The sequence below is a fragment of the Neodiprion lecontei genome, chromosome 1, assembly GCF_021901455.1.
Source record: "Neodiprion lecontei isolate iyNeoLeco1 chromosome 1, iyNeoLeco1.1, whole genome shotgun sequence".
Lineage (NCBI taxonomy): Eukaryota > Metazoa > Arthropoda > Insecta > Hymenoptera > Diprionidae > Neodiprion > Neodiprion lecontei.
Window position 1 is genome coordinate 2,337,902 of NC_060260.1, and position 18,558 is coordinate 2,356,459.

An 18,558-nucleotide genomic window follows, 5' to 3' on the forward strand; every position below is an offset into this window, starting at 1 on the left:
TTCGAAATTTTTACTCGAGTTTATTTAAACTCCAACGTTGCTTATCGCAGTAACAATGCATGTACGCGTAAATACCGATGAGCCAGGATTAAGAGACGATCTGCAGAATCGACGGTCATTCAAGAATCGAGACAACACAGATCTGCAAAAAAATATTGTTTTTCAGTTGCAGGGGATGTTTTTGGTAAATTCATGTTTCCGAGTTTGCTGAATCGAAAAATGATTTCCGTTTTCCTCCATCGCGTAAAGTATTCTTGCAAAATGCAAAGTGTTGGTATAAAAAAAGCATAGCAACAATGAAAAAAACCACCGTTTTATTACATTGAACTAAACGATATTCCTTACAAAATTAAACAAACAATTTCTTTATTAAATGTGCTTAACATTCCGTGTTCATTATTTTCGCCCGTGAAACCTTTTCTTCTACTCTTTGATACTCCTCCGAACACGCTTTCGCTTTCCATTTTCCGTTGCCCCGTTCGTATTTATCCTCGAGTCTCACCCTAATTCCTATCAAATGGATGTAAGAAATCACTCTTCCGTAGGATTCTTAGAATCAAGAATACGATACCAGATTTCGAATTAAACGCGAGTTTCCACTGTAAGCTAAACTTCTTGAGTATTTTACCCGATTTCAGTGTGTAAAAGTCTGCAAGAAACGGTATAAAAACCCTGCGCAGTTTTTTGTTTCCAGACCTGTGTAATCCGAAAGTGCAACGTCGCAAAATATCGTTCGCAGGCGGAAGATAATTGCGTGTATTTTTGCACCCTCGGTTTCCGCCGCGAGTCGAGGAATCGAAGGACGTGCAGCTTCAGCGCCGTTGGTCGGTTCGAATGAAAAATCTCGGCTTCTCCTCGGAGCGATATTTCTTTAAATTTCATGAGGATTTACGGGCTTGGCTGCAAGCCTAGACAATGATTCACGCCCGATTCATGTTTCCAAGGAAGAGGGCGAAGCCCCTGTTACGAGGCTTTAACCGCCGGAGTCACGATACATCTCTCGGCTATTAATTCCCAATTAGTTTGTCATTGATCCTGCGAGCTTTCGAACGTCAAACCGTAACGCGAGACGAATTTATCCCCTCCCCTTCACCCCCTTCCGTACCTCGCCAAACAGCCAGCCGTTCATCGCGTGCGCAAAAAGCTGTGCATTCGCCGTTGACTGTTTTAATTTTTTGAATAAAATGTCATTCTAATTTTCATTCCCATTCTCTCCGATTGTTTCATCAATTTTCTTCTCATTGAACTCGTCTCGTTCTTACTTTTATTCTTATTCTTACTCATTTTTACGTTGTTGGTTTAATTAATTACTTATTTACCTATTTATCAATTTTCTCTTTTCGTACTTGCCGTTCGTTTTGTTTCTATTTATCTTTATGTCTGCTGTTTTCTTTCTTCTTGCGTTATTTCCACAACTTTAGTTTTAATTTCAATTTTAATTTTCTGTTCAAATACACGTTTCACGACTCTTATTTATTGCCCGGCGAATAAAGTCCGATTCTAGTATGTACCCGCAGTTTTCACTGTTTCAGAAACAGCCGGGATACTTCTGTAGGTACCGAACACCGAAAACACTGATCTGTACTACAATCTTCTATCCTTGGGAGGAAATCGATGTCCGTTCAGCAAAACGAAAAGGGAAATAAAGGACCTTACCGGCGTCGTCCATTAATTCCTGCCCCCGTACAAAGATGAACAACTTTTTGACAAGGTAAGACGGACACTCTTTCTTGCATGGAAAAAGAACGATATATCCTGACGTTGAAGCTTGTATGACGGAGATCTTCTATCGGTTCGAGTGTTGTTACCACGAAATGTGATTATCCCCTTGAGCGTTCGAGTTTCGGGAACACCCGTGCATCGGCCAATTTCAGTTTAATTAACTAATTGCGAAGCGGGCTGAATGTCCCGGAGATTTCGAAATGTTCCCCCCTTCTCTTTTCTCTTTCAGTCTCGCACACATATGTTTACCCGCAGGAAAGAAAAGTTTCTCGAGATAAAGTTTACCATCCCTCGAAAGTTTCCGTTTGTTCTACGATATTAGGTAGTAATTGAATTTCACCGCGTATCGGTGATCCGGGAAAAAAACGTCCCGCAGAACCTTTAAAAAATTTTCATTCGTAAATTGCCGATCGTACAAAGTTCTTGCCTTTAATTCACCGCCGGCGTTGATTTTCGCCTTTGAACTTTGATTACTAACGTCGCGAAAATAAATAACCAGGATATTCGGCGGCATATTCTCCTCGGCCAGCTCTTTACGTGCGCGAAGAAACGCGCCGGCCAAGGAACTCCCCCGGGAACAACCTTCGGTTGAGGACTAGCTCAGTCTTCCCGCGGGAGGGAAAATGGGAGAAGTCCAAGCGACGTGAACTCGCGGAGCTTCGGGATCCGCGTTCCATATTCCAGAGTCCACGTCCACGCGGAGTCTCCGAAGACCCGTCCTTTCTCTTATTCCCCGATGTTTCCCGCTCTCCCGTAACTTTCAACCCGAATTGCTCATCGGTACCCAACGAGACGTGGGACATCGATTGTTTGACACTTCAAATCACGCTGGGACGCAGCTTTTTATTTATTAAGCGTATACTTTTATGTTTTTTGGATCCACACGGTCCCCGAAATATTTCCAAGTCTAAAAAAAATATATATAATTTATTTATTTATTTATTGAAAAAATAGCACGTCTAGGCGTCTAAACGAATGGTCAAAATTCTTAATTTTCCACGAAAACTGCATTTTCTACCAATCTGCTATGAAAATCCGAATGCCAATTTTTACACAAACTTAATACACAGCAACAAATTTTACAGCATTTTTTCAAAATCTTTCTTCTCGTCGTTTTTGTTTGTCTGCCATGTCGGATCCGCCATTTTGAATTTTAGAATTTCGATTTCAGATTCGCAATCGGTGACACTAACAGCCCATGTATAGAAAATTTCAAGTGAATCGCGTGTAAAGAAAAATGTGTGCGTGAAAGTGTTAAAAGAGTATGCGTTAATTTTGCGATTTCCTTGAAACATGAACACACAATAAAGATTTACCCTGCGGTTTCATTCAATCACGTTCCATGTGTGGCCAGATTTTATTCGAAACAACATCGACGAGTGGCATTTTTCAAAAAGCCTCTTACGCTACAACTCTTGTCGCAGGAAACACGAAAAAAACAAAAAACATGCAAGTTGCCACCTAATTCGCAATTAATTAAATTATCAATCGCTAATTATTAGCACAATCAGATTGTACCCGACTCGTTCGATCTTAATTTCCACGTCAACTCTTGTTTCTCACCCTCCTCCGAAATGTTCGACACAAGAATAGTACCGCGATAAGCTTTATGAAAAGCACCATTTTTTCACGTCGTCTTGAACAACACGTGTGAAACCTAATCGACCGAAGCCTTCGTGAAAACGCGTCGTTCGACTCGAATATTGAAGGAAATAAAAGACTCGTACAGTTTCATTGGCAGATTAGAATTCGAATACGGAGTAAGGAGCACCTCTAACAACAAAATAGATTGTATTTCCCGAGAGTACTTTGTGCGAATCGCCGTACAAGCATCATTCAAGCGCGTCGACGATACCGCGTTAACCAGAGAAAACAAATTTTCGCGTGCCGATAGTTTTTGGCGGATCTCGTGCAGACCCTGGCGTTTTTTGCATCTTTTTTTGCCGGCTTCGGGCCGTCTGGCCGTCCGGTTTGCGGGACGAAAAACAAGCGGGGTCAATTTTTCACGGTAGAATTAGCCGCGGAGTGTACACGGGATAATCCGACTCTAAACCGGGCCATTAACCGCTCCTTTCTCTCCGGGATGATCCCCGTCTGCGGGAGATCACGGCTATCTCAGCAGCCGTCGTCCACTCGGGGCGATCGAAGAAGAGTAAGGAACCTCTTCGGGTTCCCGATTCTCCCTGGAGAAGGCTTCGCCGCGCGTCTTCCGCCGGCTTCGCTAATTGCGTCGGGCTTTTGTCGTCGGCTACGAAACGCCGAGAGCGAGAGAGATAGAGAGAGAGAGAGAGAGTGAGCGTAAACGACGGCGATGTTATTACTCCGACAACTCGCCTTATGCAATTACTTCGCCTCGGAAAAGCGGCCCAGCTGTGGGTCGTCGGCTGACACGTTGTATTATAGGTGGGAATATTTCCACGAGAATTACGAAACTCGATCAGCCGACTGATCTCGACCCTTCGTCCTGAAAGGGATGCATCGCGGTTGTAACCACGATTCGACGCCTTTGAATACCGAGGGCGTGGGGACCGCGTTCAACCGGGACTTGAGGTGTTGCGGGACGTGTATTTACAGCCAAAAGTGCGGCTCGAGGAGAATATCGAACGCTTCGCGCTGAGATGAAAATCTGATAAAAAAAAAAAAAGAATCGACGAGACGATTCGTTTTTAATAATAACAGCGCAAGAAAGTTGATCAATCATTGTTTAAGCAAATCTATGGTGTATTTTTATTTTATTTCATGTAAAATGTGATCATTGACTTTTTTCAACATCTGTGATGTTTTTTTTTGAACTTTAGGTGATTACGAATAATTCTGTTTTCTGAAATTTTCTAACGCTGTATTTACGAAACTATTCGTTCTATAATTTTAAAACTTCTTCAGTGTAATGTACAGGCATTTACAAAAATTCAGGATTTTTGATCTATTTTTCAAAATTTTTTAAATTCTCGAAAACGGGTTTTTCTGAATCGCCGAAAATTCCAAAAAAAATCATAGGTATTCAGAAGAATCAATGAATTCATTTTATGCGAAATTAAAATAATTTCACTGGAGATTTGTTGCGCAGAGTTTTGTATAGCTTGTTAACAACTTTTTGATATTGTTATTATTCACAATGAATTATCTTATAAACTTGGTTACGATTGATTTTTTCAAATTATCATCTCATCCTGAAGAATTGTATTCAGGGAAGAATTTCGTGGATATCTTCTAAACGTTGAGCATTTTTTATTACAGCGAACGATGCTATATTTAATCATTTTTTAAAGTCATACGAATCACAATTGAGTCACTTTGGAACATTTTTTCACAGCTACTTGCAATGAAAAATAATACTCCAAACTTTATTCCGGGCATTTAAGATCATGTTTTTCAAGTATTTATATATCATTTTATATTGAAAAAAGAAATCAATTTTATGACGTATCTAGCGTATGTTCCCCCTTGAGGCGATCTGCGGTACAACTGCTGCGAAAAAATTTAACCTGCTCCAAAATCGACTCGCTTCTCAATCAAACTTGATTTCGGATCGGAGCAAAATTTTTAGGAACCTTATTTGTTTCGACTATCGTAATAATTTTTCCACACCCTTGGCCCAAATTGTACCTTACATTCATTGACGGATCATTCTTCGTCTTTCGAATGCAGGGCTTTGAAGTACGCAAAGCGTGCGAGTAGTTATCCGTCATCCTAGTTTTAATGAAAAAACTTTATCCAGCAATTTTTTTTTGTGCGAAGTGTATAATTTTGATTAAGAAATGAGTCGATTTGGAACTACGATAATTTTCTTTTAAACTAGCTGTACTTGTCCCCCAAATCGTTTCAAAAGTATCTCCCCACTAACACTTTGCGTCATATCCAATGCACATTTCGAGGTGTGGATGCATGGATCCGATCGACTTGTTCCCTGATTTTACAGACCGTTGAAAATCACCCCGAGTTCACTGGGCCGCACATCGCTCTTAAATTCCTAAAAGCTGGCCAAGAGTCGGCAAAAATAGTTATTTTCTAGGGATTTTTAACTATCGGAATAGTTACAGCGGTACATCTAGTATGTGTTGTAACCCTTAAGGAAGAACAAGGATCCCTATCTTAATCGATTCTTCTCCAGAAAGAAAGTACGATTTGAACGTGTTGCTAGAAATTATTAATAACAATGCATCAAATAGTAAATGAACAATGAACGTAGTCATTTTTTTTGCTTTTTGGTTACGTTCTGAAAAGTCGTGATAAAGAAAATAATATTGCGTCAGAAGTCATATAAGATCTAGCTCTGAAATCAAGCGGAAGTTGTCGATGAAACATTTATTTAAAACATGTTTATAAAATTAGGTGCAGATAGCTGCCGATTTGACTTGTGTTATAATTTTTATGCGATGATTTTTGGTTGCGTTTTTGCCACTTTCATTTCAGTTTTTCATAGGTTTCGCCTCTGAAATATTATTTAGCAAAAATTGGTGAAAATAATTCTTCCATGAGACTTTTTGTTTTTTAATTCTTGCGGAATCTGCGAATGATATGATAAAAAAAAATCTCTTACGCAAGAAACGTAATTTTCCTATTTGTGAAAATGGTATTAAAAAAAAAAAAATCTAAATATCACGGCAAAAGATCTCGTTCAAACAGATGCGTCGAAAAAATTTAAACATCCGTAGAATTGTCGCGAAATTCAAAAGACGTCTTTGCTAAATTTGTATCAAAGTTTGTACAAAAGTGGAGACAAGTCAGCAGGGCGGGAAGAAAGTTCTTGAATAAATTCTACGCGTGGCTCAACGTGCCTGTATTCTTCACAATTCAAAACGAAGGGGCGTTCTTCGTCAAGTTGGAACGACTTGAGTGACAGGTCAAAACGGATAAGGATAGAAAAGGTTCGAGAAGAAGATAGCCTCGAAGTACTGGCCTACACCATGCAAACGAGTCTCGGAATTTCGGGAAAATTACAATCTGCGAAGGTAATTAAGGCTGTCAGAGGAGGCAGTCCGTCAGAAGCATCAAAGTAGAGAAAATCCATGGAACGTGTTAGGGAAAACATGCCGTCAGGCAAGGAGACGTTATCATTTGTTGTCGAAAATAAACTGCCCGGAAGTCAGTACCCGTCAGGAATCTCTATGGGATAAAGTTGAAAAAAATTTAATGATTATTCGTCACGTTGGAACCATTTTTGCGCCATATTATACGAGTTTCAATCGACATTAACAAAAGGTTTCTACTTTTCACCATGTTTTCGGGATTTGGATGCACTCTGCGTCGGGAATATTGTTATATTACTGTTGCACTGGTTAAATTCTCACGCTTCGCTTCACCAGCTGTGTCACGTTATTTTACAAAACACCGCGGTACTGAAAAACCCCTGACTGCATAAAGCGCGAAACGTATCCGCTCGACTCTTCGCCACTATCGGTACTTCTTTGTGCCCATGCTGTCAATTGACTTCACGCACTCGTTGCAAGCTCCTTGACCTCTCGGATTCAACCCGCGATTATTTACACGCTTTTGCGCACTTTGAAAGGCACTCGGTCTTTTTTTGTTAGATTTTTTATCCACACGGTTTTAATTTTCTACAATTTTTCGAAACCATGTTATTGATCGACGCAGTTTAAAAATCTGACAAAAATTCTGAAAAATCGTGTGTTAGATATCAGAATTTTTAAGCTCAGAGCCGGAGTCGGAGAAGTTTTTCCTTCTTACTGTTTTCAACCTTTTTTCCGAAAAGTCAAACGTTAAAAAAATTAGAAGAGGAAGTCATTTTACTATGGATAGCTGCTGAAACATTTTCATGATTTTTAAAAATTGTAGAGGATTAAAACCGCGTGGAAAAAAATTTTAAAAAAAATCGCGAGCCAAACCCGAGAGGTCAAGGATCGGACCCAGATCGAAATGGTACGTATGGGGCACATACGTGTACCAGTCTGCACGATTTTCGATCGCTTTGTCGTCATTTACCGCGTTTGAAAATCAGGCCATCCCGAGGCGTTTCTCAAACCAAGGAAACCCCAACGACCTATTATTTCAAACGTCACTAGCGCTCCTAGCGTCCAGTCAATAAAAATAAACCACCCTTAACGTGCCGGCCGTAGCTATTCGTTAAAAGCTAAGTGTCGGGAGAGAGAGAGAGAGAGAGAGAGAAGGAAGGACAAGGCGGTGCCAGGAGCCGGGATCTAGTTTCATGGAGGTTCTTTCGCCACGACGAACTTTATATTATCTCATCGTGAATGCAGGTTGATCTACATGCCGTTAAAGCTCGCGCATATAACGGAGGAAGGTCGCAATTCGCCGAGGCGATCTCGTTACTCTCCTTTTCTCCTTCAATTTGTCATCGGGCGCATACCTGACGGCGAGTTTCGACGTGCCGCAAGAATACGGCGCTCCCTTTTCTCCCGCGGGATCCGGCCCGACAGCCGAGCATTGGGAGACGCACTTGCTTCGTACCCTTCAGCTGTATACGCAACGTTGTTACGCAGTGTCCCGAGTGCGGTTATAACACAGTTTACACGTACCTACCTCGGGAACAAACAGCATCCAGGCTCGGTTACCTTTGGTGGAAAATTAAACGTGTTTTGGTAGACCGCCTTCCTTCTACGCTCCGTAATCGAAACCTGCAGCTCGTGTTTACTCGCCAAAGGCGTCGTTTGCTTTCGGGCCGAAATTGTACGCATAAATCAGCCAATCTTTCAGACGTGTTTAATCACCCTCGTCCTAATTCTTCTCTTCGAAGGACCCATTTTTGCCCCCGAGGCTTCGAACACTTCTCAACCGTGCCCACTGAGCTAAAAATAATCGATTGTTTCGTATTTTTGTTATCAGTCTTAACAGCGGAAAATTTATTTATTGATTTACAGTTTCATTCAAAATATTTTTCAATATCGGGTGAAAATATTCATTCATCTTTCACTTGTTGTATGAACCAGATACTTGTTAAGTAAGACACTGATACTTGGATCCCATAAATTGATGTTGTATCGCGTCGTAAATAACAACAAGCGATTGTGAAAAAAAAATAATCGATTACACTCGATTAAACGGGAAACATATTTTTCACTTTTGGTCATTCTGATACCCTCGGTGCTGTTTTCCTCCTCGAATTTTTCCCCGATTCAACCATCGAGCGGCCGGTGAAACCTCGCCACAATATCGAATTTTCGCCAATCGTCTCTCGGTACGTCCAGAAGCCGCATAATTATAATATAATCCTCGGCTCGGCGGGCAGCTCACGCAGCTTTTCAACAGCGGCTAATAAACGGCTCGGCTGCACCGATCCGAGGGAAAATTAAACGGCGAACGTGCAGTCAGTTTTAAATTATAACAAGGATTCGAACCGTCTCCGGTTCGCCCGAAACTCGGGAGCCGACGAGGGAGCGCGAAAATGACCGTGTAATGTCCAAGTGGATGGAGCCGCGAAATTAAAGCGAGCTCTCGAAAATCAAGGGCGAACCTTGCAGATTACGCTACACGCCCGCTTCGACCCCGAGAACCTTGGGGTCAAGACACTCGAACCGGGTTCGTAATTTATGCGTGTACACCGAATCGAGTCCCAATTTTCCCGATAATTTCAGCCCCGTCTATTCAACTTCATCTTTTCCACCGCAAGCTATTTCGCCAAGATACCTCTGCCGATCAAATATCCTCTGCTTCTTCGTTTGTTTAAATTTATTTGCTTTCTCTTCGCTACGTGTATTCAAAATTTTTTCAATCGCGTATACATATATTTATATAGATATATATATATATATATATTAAAATGGTTCACAAAAATCGATAGTTTTCTTTTTTTTATTTTAATTTCACAATTTCAATAGTTTTAGGAAGAGGAAACGAGACGCATGTTACAATTTGAGCCGTTAACAATTTTTTTAACGGTTGCTGAACGTAATTTTCCATTTTTCGTTCAATTAACGCGAGAAAATAATTTCAGTTGTTTCGGAATTTTGCAGCTCGGTAACAAGGCGATGTACATGAATTCTCGATACATATTTTTGTAGGATATTTAATGCTCTAGAAAAAAGCTTATAATATTTTAATAAGTAAACTCTTTCAAAAGTTATTCGAGAATAACACCGAAAATACATGTTTTTAAACCAATCAATTTAGTGAATAAAATGTAGTCATACTTTTTGGTACTCTAAGTAAGTAATAAAAAATAACTTACCTAAATATACGTCGTCTCGCTAATTACTTTAATGAACGCGACAATTAAATAATTTCGTTTTAAAATCACCTTTTTTTGAGTAAAATAAATTTGCTTAAGTTGAAAACTAATTGAATCACACGATTATATAACAGTTGAAGTCCCTTTCAAAAAAAAAAAAAAAAAAAATCCACAATATTTTCTCACAAGTCTAATATTTTCGTTGTTAATATCGAAAAAAGTGAATTTTTCCACGATTTCAACTTTAACGTTGGATAACTTTTGAAAGAGACTAGTTATCAAAATATTACAAGATACCTTTTCTCTGCAACATTAAATTCCCACCAGAAATATGTATCGGACATTAATGTGGATCGCCTCGTTACTGAGGCACAAAACTAAAGTTAATTAAAAAAGTAGAGTGAACCTCGAAAACTGATTTTGCGTTGCAATTACCAAAAAAGGATCGACGATAGCGCAAAATGGTTACTCGTAACTCGTTTTTCGTAATCCCAGCAACACTCGAACAGTTTATTAACGATACCTGTTTTACTGAATTTTTCTCAGTGCTGGGAGCGAGAATGAAATTGAGCTTTCATCGACGTGGTGCACGTATCGCGAAGCGATCGAGACGACGCGATACCCGTAATACATGGCTTGCACTTTATATCCCGCGTATCACAGCTTTGTACACATATCATTACATTTTTTACCTTTGTACCCACGTTATACAATGCAACGAGTATACGTGTATGAAAAAAGCGGCAACTTTCGAGACGAGCCCTTGATGTTTATGACGTCATAACTTACGCTCATCCCCCTCCGGGCCCTTCCTTCATCCCTTCTCCCCCCTGCACTATTTCGCTCTCGCGCTTTCTCACCGTTCCTTATCCCTTAGGAATATTCGTACAATCCCTTGAGCACAAAGGGGGAACGCTGGAGAAATATTGCTGGATTTCATCCTCGTCAAAAAAAAAACCAAAAAAAAAAAATAAAACCAAAAACAAAAAAAAGAAAAGAAAAGAAAAAGTTGGACGATGGGAGAGGGTGGAGAAGCGAGGGAGAAAAAATGCGAAACGAAACGAAACGAAACGTAACGAAAACAAAGGAAAATAAAATAAATATACACCGACGTTAAGACGCTGCCTGCGTGTCTGTCTCTGTTGGGAGACGAAGAGAAATGCGTGTCAAGTAAAGCGTAGGTGTGCTTACACATACACGCGTGTATCGGGCACGTGTGCGAATGGCAGCTACTGTAGTGACTCGTCCCTGACTCCGGGGAGAATTTAAAATGGATTCTGATCCGGGGCTTCGCAAAGTGCTGCGTCCGATTGACGTCTCGATCCTTGGATGGCAGGCGAAGGCGTTCGCGGATATTCGAGGAGACTTCTTCTTCTTCTTCTTCTTCTTTTTCTTCTTCTTTTATTTTTCGTCTCTTTCTCCTCCTACAACGGCAACCACCTTCTCGATATTCCACTGTTTTTACACTCGCGTCTCTCTCTCTCTCTTTCTCTTTCCCCTCGCGATATTTTTGTTCTCCTTTATTTTGGCTTATTCTCTTCCTTTTCCACCAGATGTTCGCGTCCTTCGATTCTCGAGTGCAATCTCCAGTGTCCACTTTCCTCAGATCCTCGGTAAGAAGCTGCCCGAAGTATACGTATATCGGGTTATTTCTGGCTTGATCAAATCTCTTGCGTAAATATAATCGACGCAGACCGCAAGAAGTCGACTCCGTCCATTCCCGCAATTTGTTTCACTTATTTTTATACCGATTACCGTAACTCCGCCGAGTGACGTGACATTTTTTCACAAAAATGTTGCCTTCATTTTTCCTTTTTATACTCGTCAATGTTCACAGGCATCTGCAACAACGCTCAATTATTTTCGGAGCAGATTTTCAACCCGGTTTTTGTACAAAGTTTAGAAAAGAGCGCGTGTAGCGCTCGAGGCGTTGTAAAATCAGGGATTTTCAGGGGTTCGTTGGTTTCCCTCGTCGTTGTTCCGAGAGAAAAAAAATTCTATTTTCCATAAAAATTTTCCCCTTAGTTTGTTTATAAAATGGGAAGATATTTACCGGCGAGAAAAATCCTTCGATCAAGGACTGAAAAATATATTCATAAAGCTCGTGTAAAAATTGGAGGCTGATCGGTTCATCCGTTTCCGAGAAATCTTGCTTACCGACTTTGAAAACATAGTTTTAAGAAAAACCCGTTCAACGTTTCAAAAGGACTTTCAAACGCTCCGTGGCGTCTTTGCAAATGTGCGCGTAACTTCGAGAATATTTGTCGGTTCTACGTGAAATTTTCTGTGTATGTACTCGAATATACGTACGTTACGAAAGTGAAATTAAAAAAGAATCGAAAGAATCGGTTTTTGGAATATCCTGACCGGATATAACCCCTTAACCGATTCGAGTACCTTGTCGCTTTATCTTTATCCTAATGCGAAGAAATCGAGGCAATCGACTCGCCGATTTTGCGCGACAACGATCTTCGTCCTTGAGTTGTTGCGTTCTGATTTTTTTTTAATTTAAAACTTTCGTCGACAAGCTTACACCGCGAGGTGAAACTTTTTCAAGCCGTTAAACCCGGGCCGCGAAGCGAGCTATCTCGCCGGTATTTTCGATTAAACAGAAACGAACGATTCTCAAACGGCAACGAAGGTTGAAGAATGCGCGTGTAGATTGTAGAATCAATCGTACGATCTCGCTTTTGCGTAGGTACAGGAGCGTATAGCGTCTTTGGCCGTAAGCGCCGAGTGAGTAGTAAGTAAGAATGTGCAAAAGGGGAGGAAAAAGTTCGCATTGTAACCGCGAATAGTGTATTCAGCTGAAAGTGAACGCAATTATTTCCGATGGAGGATCTTATCGTACCAGTTGAATGCAAATAATTTCCATTCCGTGGAGAGGAGAATGAGAGAAAGAAACGAAGGAAGAATGAAAGAAAAAACGAAAACAGCGGGAAAATGGGAGGAGAGAAAAACCGACCGACTGTTATATACCTATATATTCTGCTTATGCAACCAATGGATTATACTTTGAGATGAATGCCGGCCGGATGATTGACGATCCTTCGCCCTGCCTCGAATACGATTGCCCGATAACTTTAAGGTACGTGACGTTGAATTTCCGTACCTTAAACATACAACGTAACGCCGAGAGAAATGAAGTGTGACCAAAAAGTTTCGTTCGCAGATCACAGTTTAATTTCGTGGAAATGAAAAACTCCCGTACATATAAGCGTGTACACGCGGAAAGGTTCGATATTGAAATCTATCGAGTGTCGTCGGGTTCGTACGCGCAAACAATGCTGTCCGTTTTGCTCTCGGAAAAACGGTTAATTTACTAGGAAAATTAAGCTCTCTCGATCAACCTTTTTTTTTTTATTTTATTTTTTTTTGCTTCTCGTTTAGCTTCTGTTTTTTAATTGGGTTTGCACGTACGTTTGGGTACAGGGTGTTGTTTTCCCACCCAGCGCAACTCGATCGAATCTCTTCAGCTTCCAGAGTCCCTAAATGTCAATATCGTTAATCTCTAAGGACATTGCTTGCAAATAGGTATCGATCGACAACGAATGAAAGGGTTACAAACCGGCGGATACAGAGTGCCGAAATAACCGTGTCAAATTTGATATCCCTCGGTGAGTGGGACAACGAGAGTACCTCGCGTTGTGAATTCTTTCGAAACCCCGGCGTTGGGTTCGTGAAATCTGACGCGAAAGCCAAGATCCGTCTTCGAAAGGTGATATCGGGCAAGAAATTTTCCTCCCCGTTGCCGTCAAGGCTTTTCTCGCTTTACGAGGTGTGTTAAAAAAATAACGGGAATTTTATAATGTTGCGTGTCGCGTTAGAACGATTTGCGCGATATCTTCGTTTTCGCGTTGGTATTTGTGGTTAGACGTATTGGATATTCGGTTTACCGTCTGCTGTCAAAAAAGTTACACGTGTTTTGGCAAGATCGATGATTTTGAAAATGGATCGGAGAATTCGTTGCTCCTGCAGCTGCTTTTTTGGTAAAAAAAAAAAAAAAAAAAAAAAAAAAAAAACACCGTAACGATGCCCCAGCCTCCATATTCGCCAGAAATGGCTCCGTATGAATACATTAAGAGAACCTTAAAACGGTCGTCGTTTTGCAAGCCTAGACGAGGTTAAAATGGCATGGCTGAGAGAATTGAATGATATCCCAAAGAACGAGTTCAAGAAGTGTTTCGGTGATTGGAAAAAGCGCTGGCGTATAAGCGTATAATATTTAATGGGGAGCATTTTGAAGTAGGTTTATATATGACGTTGTTGTAGACGAACGAATGAAATTCTTTTCCATAAAGACAACAAAAAGAAAAGAAAAAAAAAAAAAAAAAAAACGAAAATTCCCGTCACTTTTTGAACACACCTCGTATAAGTACGGGAGCAGAAGTTTCTTTTAAAATAACTCTTATATCGAAAGGTGGTAAAAATCTCGTTGATGGGAGTTTACCGGGGAACGGATACGGACGATAAATTCGAACTCGCATGAAACATCTCGCAGCGTTTCGGTCCGATTTGAAATTCATCGTCGGTACGGATTTCCCTTCCGTGCCAATTCCTGGAGAAGAGGAAGAGGAGAAACCGGAAGGAAGTTCCCCGAACCGGGTGAACCTCCCGGTGGATATCGGTGGCTCTGGGGCATCATCTATCCTCCCTTTCTCCCTTGCTGCACCGAGTCTTAACCCGGCTCTCGCACAAAAGCACTCGCCTCTTTCGCCAAAGACACTTTCGGAATTGCTAAGCAGGCCGTTGGCGCAATACGGGGATTACGGCGAAGGTGCGTCCTTCACTGCCATGTGCACCGGGTAACGGAGGCCGATGCCGCTCGTTTTCGCGAAGGTGAAACCGGCGGCAAGAGTTGGCAGCCAAACTTGTTGGAACTAAAAAAATGCAGTTCAGCCTTATCCTTGTAACTCTGCGAAGGTGTGTCGCAAAATTTTGGTTTTCGGACTTGACTGCAACCTTATCCGAACGAACGATGGAACGTTTGGCTGCTAGCTTCAGCCTCGTCTAGTTTTTCCTGCTTGTTAATCGCCTTTTTTTACTGCCTGACTTACACGGAACGTGCAGATAATTGTGGCGATTCAACGTGGTTTAAATCTCTTGCGCAATTATTTTCTATACAGAGAAGCCTTTCGATCGTATCGGCGGACTTTCGCTAAGCCTGTCGCTAAAGTATCGGAGTCGATTGCAATCGGCGCGAAACGACGATCCGACATCCAGTTTCAATCCCATTGTCTCGAACCAGTTCCAATTGCTTCAAATGCCGCTGTGTTTAAACAACAAACGCTCCGCAACTGCTGCCGCGTTGCAGTATCCGTGTCGTAGTTACAATTAGCCAGTCTCTAAAGTCACATCGGATCGTTGATTCGATGCCTAACAGCGGCTCTTTACCGCGGTCGAACTGAGCTCGGCTCGAGCTTGCCGAGTCTGAAAAAGCAGCCCCCAAATTACGTGTATTTTGTAAATGTAAACAATGAAAACTCTCGATACCGCGGTCACGTGTCCTCGACGGTGTTACTAACGGGGCTTGGTGATAGACGTGGAGTTGCGAGGCGAGGGTTTTTTCCTCGGGACGAAGGAGCCGATCGCTGCGCGATCGGAACCCGCGCCCAGTCCCGATTCACAGCGATCACCATCCGCCGCAGGGTACAGACAATAACTCACCGTTCTGAAGGTGATGGGATTTCCGGCGTAATCTCAAGCCTCGCTCGGTGTGACTGCACGTGAAAACCAACGATAAAACACCCGCGATTATCTCGCGACTCGGTACGCGAAACAGCGAGCAGAGCGAGAACCGTCCACTCCTCGCGAAACCTCGGCGCTACGCGACGAAGATGCTCGAAATTCTCCCGACGGAGAAAAACGCGGGGGTGACGAACATCGGCGGTGTTTTCCAACAACGTCAACAACAGTAGCAACAGCAGCAATAGCGGCAACGACGACGACAACGACAACGACAGGAAGAAGAACGGCGACGGCGGTGAATACGGGGCGAAATTCTACGAGGAGACGCCATGAAATCGGCCCGAATTTAACCAGCGTCGCGACGCAGTCGGTCGAAACTCGAACACCGAGTGCAGCCGCCTTCGCTATCGGAGCTCACCGCACCAGCTCAACCTCGGATTCCGCCACCGCCCTCGCCCTCGCTGAAAGCTCGGGTGGATCGACGACCACGGCGCCGTCGCAACGCGACGCGCAGACTCCGACCTTCCTCGAGCTTTCGCCACGGTCCGGTCCATTCCTGGGTTCCCCGTTCACCCGACGCAGGGCGTCGCGACGCCGTCGCTCGGCCAGCTGACGCGACGGCTCGAAAAAGCACCCGCCAGTCCCGAGCTTTCCACGACGACTCCGTCCGTCCGTCCTTCGGATATCCATTTTCTTACAAATGTCGAGAGCTTGCAGGATCCCTTTTCCATTCCGTATCGTATAAGCGGGCACCTGCTGTAACCGTAACTTGTCGCTACTGAAAATGTTCGCGTGTCAATTCATGTAATGGTTGCTAAGAATTCGGCGTTTGATTTTTTACACGTGATTTGTTATGTAAATTCGATCAAATATGTAATAAATTACGAAAAGCACGAATCGTAAAGTATGCCAGGTCAAAAATTATACAATCAACTGTACGAATTTTGATCTTTCGTAATTTTTTTAGGTGATTTCTTATACATTTTATCAAATTTACTATATAAATCGTGTAACAATTGACGCGCTGAATTCTTTCAAAACATCTTACGATTGGACACGTGAACATTTTCGGTAAACATTCTCAGACGTTCGAAATGCGCGCGTTATTCTGACCTCCGGATGAGACGGTTGGCGGTAATTAGCGAAATTGGAATGTAACCGGCTGCTGATTATCGGCAACGCCGACACCGGATTATCAGGCTCGTTCGACTCTCACCGCGAGACCATTTCTGGGACTTCCGAGTGACTTGTAAGGTAAGTGTACTAGTTATTAACACCTTTGGACCCAATTGTTGACCCTTTTATTTGACAAAATTATCAATTTACGGCACAAATTGTGAATTTCTCGATGAGTAAAATCAATTGCCGGAGGGTTAGACAATTACAAATTTGGTATTTTGTAATTTTAGAACTGAGGATCAACCAGACACAACCGAAACGGGTCAATAATTGGGACAGGATCAGTAACCGGTACGCTTACCTTATTGAGAAATTTTCAGAGTTCAGAGGATTTTTCCAGCTTTCGAAGGCGGGATTTTACGCGCGATCGGGACGAAGAGCGGAGAACCGACGTGTGGCCCGAATCGGGATGATGTAATAAAGGGGGACAAGCACGTGCGGAGGACGGTCTGGTCCATTATCTCGCGATCTTTGAGGGCGGAAAGGAATACCGAGAAGAACCGGGAGAGGATTTTCGAGGACCTAACTAGGTATGCCGGACGGCCTCCTCGACAATGCAGATTCAATTAAAAGTCTTCGCTGGGAAAAGTTTTCCAATCAAAACTAGGACAAGCACTCTTCTCGCCACATTCGAGCGCGGATAAGTCAACGAAAAGAGGCACTGGGAAAAAGTAACTAATTCACCGCCCCGCGCAGCCCGATCAATTTTCATTCGCTCCAACCTTCGCTCTCTCGTTCCGGTCGATCGAACCCCGGGATAGTCGAAAATTTTCTTTCGAAGACAATTGAAACGCTGCCTCATCGATCGGCCCTCGACGATATTTCAAAAGCATGAATGGGAATCATCGACACGCGGTGAAAAATGTTCGGAACAATTCTCGGAGAGTGAAAATTTCTCATTCGTCGTGCTACGGTAAACGAGACAAAAAAAAAGTGAGAGAATATCAGTTGGAAGAATTGAAACGATTCGCTGTTGAGATGGACGTTTGATCGAGATAAAGTCCAGATTTTTCATCCAGTCGAACTTTTCACCAAGCATCGGCTTATCGAAAACTTATTGAAAAGTGGGTGAAAAATAAAGTCGCAGGAGAGACGGATCAGCTTCTGACGGACGGAAGGACGCAGAAATGACTCACGTTTCCGGATCAAATTCATTTTCACTGACGTTTCGTAGACGTTTACCGGATATTGAAGCGTAACCAAGGACCGTAAGAAAGTTACCAAAGTGGCTGCAGGAGCTCGGGCGAAATATGAGGCATAAAGAAAGCCGGAGTCCCGTCGGAAGATCGTTCGACAAAGGGAATAAGCGGGAGTCCCTTGCAACGACCGAGCCGACTGCTGGTCGTAGTCAAAGCTTCGTTAATTAACTGCAGGAGCAACGCCTCCGGGAAACGTCGTTGTCTAGTCTGCATCCAGCCAGCCGGTGCTTTCAGCATCGAATTCGCTTTAGTCCGAGTCAGTGGTCCGGCAGGAGATACTCGGCAGGGTGTTCAGTGTTCACAGTTATCCATCCGGAGCTGGCGCAACTCCGGGATTCATCTTTCGCGATGATGAACAAGTTCGGCCCGAATCAGCAGCCAGGTTAATGCTTCACTGGCAAAAATCGCCTCGAGACTATCGCCGCCGCCCTCGATCCAGGTAAACCATCCCTGGCAATTTGCAAGAGTGGATCCCGAGTCTAAGCTCGGCGCTTACTCCTCCCCCCACCCCCCGCCACTCTCTCTCTCTCTCTCTCTCTCTCGCTCTCCGTGCGATGATAATAACGCCACACGCCGCAATTGCTGTGCTCAGTTTCCCCGGCAACGACTGCGATGGATCAAACG

The 18,558-nt window shown here is 42.8% G+C and overlaps 1 protein-coding gene and 1 long non-coding RNA gene across 6 annotated transcripts in view; one reads left to right on the forward strand and one right to left on the reverse strand.

Moving 5' to 3' along the window:
* The window catches only part of LOC107221955 (acetylcholine receptor subunit alpha-like), a 60,330-nt gene extending 42,314 nt beyond the window's left edge, over positions 1-18,016 (reverse strand). For 3 of the 4 annotated variants that reach the window (XM_015661146.2, XM_046729959.1, XM_046729962.1), the window contains exon 1: positions 15,536-15,984. The gene's annotated coding sequence lies outside the window, so the exon portion shown is untranslated. Of the gene's footprint in view, positions 1-15,535; positions 15,985-17,956 lie in introns of those variants that run through there. The other variant, XM_046729961.1, reaches the window with a different exon arrangement.
* Positions 1-18,558, forward strand: part of LOC124292637 — a 71,649-nt gene that overhangs the window by 40,334 nt on the left and 12,757 nt on the right. For both annotated transcript variants that reach the window (XR_006902526.1, XR_006902527.1), the window contains exon 6: positions 1,533-1,711. This is a non-coding gene — a long non-coding RNA (uncharacterized LOC124292637). The remainder of the gene's footprint in view (positions 1-1,532; positions 1,712-18,558) is intronic.